The sequence below is a fragment of the Dermacentor silvarum genome, chromosome 7 (assembly GCF_013339745.2).
Source record: "Dermacentor silvarum isolate Dsil-2018 chromosome 7, BIME_Dsil_1.4, whole genome shotgun sequence".
Lineage (NCBI taxonomy): Eukaryota > Metazoa > Arthropoda > Arachnida > Ixodida > Ixodidae > Dermacentor > Dermacentor silvarum.
The window spans coordinates 16406094-16408139 of record NC_051160.1 but is presented as its reverse complement, the minus strand read 5'-3'; positions in this window follow the sequence as shown (position 1 = coordinate 16408139).

Below are 2046 nucleotides of genomic sequence, written 5' to 3'. Positions count from 1 at the left end.
GGTGAAGTGCACCAGGTGTGTGCAAATGACCACAAATGGTCGGGCTGATTCGGTGACAATTCACTACCCCACTACGAGCAGCACAGGTTAGAGAGTTGAATGTGCTCATCCTTGACCTCAAGCCAACACGCTGAGGCAGCACAGCAAGGTAGTATTGATTACAGCACATCGTTGTTCGAGCGCTGTCATTAAAAGCTACATCAAGCGAGCAGCGCACGAGCTCGCGCTGCAGCGTGATTCGCACGTACGTACGTTACTGCGAAATTATATGCATTGCATCAGTTATATATAATTATCAATTGCTAGAGGGACACATGGCCGCTACTACAGCGCAGGCATAATTACTTGTCTAGCGGCATGCAGTCAAGAAAGATTGCAGGAGGCCCGCCGTTTCGCGGCATGTCGAAAGACCGCTGCCGTCGCGGCGCGTACGATCGTGCGCTCGAGCAGTTCGTACACCGCGGCATGCTGAAAGACCGCTGCCGTCGCGGCGCGTACCGTCGTGCGCTCGAGCAGTTCCGTACACATGTCTGCTTATCGCTGCTGTGAATTCATTTATAGAAAGCATTTCCTCGCGTTTGTGCGCCTGAATCTAGCAGCGTGCAAACCTTACCTAAGTTCAACTTCACACGTGCGTGACTCGCTTCACTTGCGATTGACACCGCGCTAAAACTTCGCCGCTTATTTCTTGAACGGCGTACACGTATTCGGCGTTGCATAATTTCTTGCCTTTACGCAGCATGCCACCCATGGAAAAATCTTCGGCGCCCGATATTCGCTGCAACCCGTGGTACAACACAACCGAAAGTGGCGGGTCCATATTGTAAACGTGCTTCCCGAAGCAGACGACCGAGCTTGGTACTACCCAGTTTCGGATTGAGGGCGCTTTTTAGCACCATTTTTGCAGCGCCCCCTGGGCAAGGCAAGAGCCCCATCAAGCGGCTCCGCCGCAGCGTCAGACTTGGCTACTGCGCAACGGAGGCGCACAGCTGGGCACACGCCAGTGCGTCTGCCGCGGCTATGACGTCACTCCTCTGGAATGCGCAGATCGGCGAGGCGCGCCAGCTGTGTGACGTCACTGCTCCTCGCGCATGCGCAGCACGGCTCTCCAGGAGCCACGCGGAACTGCTCAACCTCTGCCAGTGTAGCTCACGTTACTATAATTCTGATGTATTACGTTCCAAAACAACAATCTGAATATGAGGCGCGCACAGTGACCCCGGGGGACTCCGGGATTAATTTTGACCAGCCGGGGTTCCTTAACGTGCACCTAAATCTAAGAAGACGAACGTTTCTGCATTCTGCCCCCATAGGAATGCGGCCGGGGTCGAAACTGCGATTTCGAGCTCAGCCGCGCAACGTCATCTACTGAACTATCGCGGCGGGTAAGATTTCGTTGTGGCGCTGATACGCATATCTGAGGCCGCATTATCGATAGACCGAGTTCAGTGCGTTGCCTAGGTAAAACCAATGGAAGACCACGTGACGAACGGAACGGCGCGCCTCCGATTCGAGTACTGAGTTTTCAGTTTGCACAGATCTCGATTGCATTGATATATAGTAGGGCTGTCCCTTCAGAGTCTGTTTCATGAAAGAGTGAAAGTACCTCCGTAAGCGACTGCTCGAGTACGTTGTTGCTAATGTTTCAAACCGTCTAGTTACTATTTTTCTCCATTTTCAACACACTAAATCTATTTATATCCTTAAGGGGCTCTTAAGGGTGCAAACTTATCTATAAATCAACACCCGTATGGTGTAATGGTGCGAGTGTGAGTTGCAGAAACAGATCGGTTTACAGTTAACCTAAAGCTGCCGTTAAAAAAAGAGGAAAATAGTTTGCACAAAGGAATCGATGTCGGTGGTTTTCCATCCCCCCTCCTTTTTTTTTTTTTTTTGTTCCAAGTTACCTTTACACATTCGAAGCTATTCTTGAATTATATAAGGCGGTGCCACCTATATAATTCAAATATATATAGCTGACGTTAACCAAGTTGTTGAAAGAAAAAAAAAGATTTAACAAACATGGTGAAGATACGACTTTAAAAC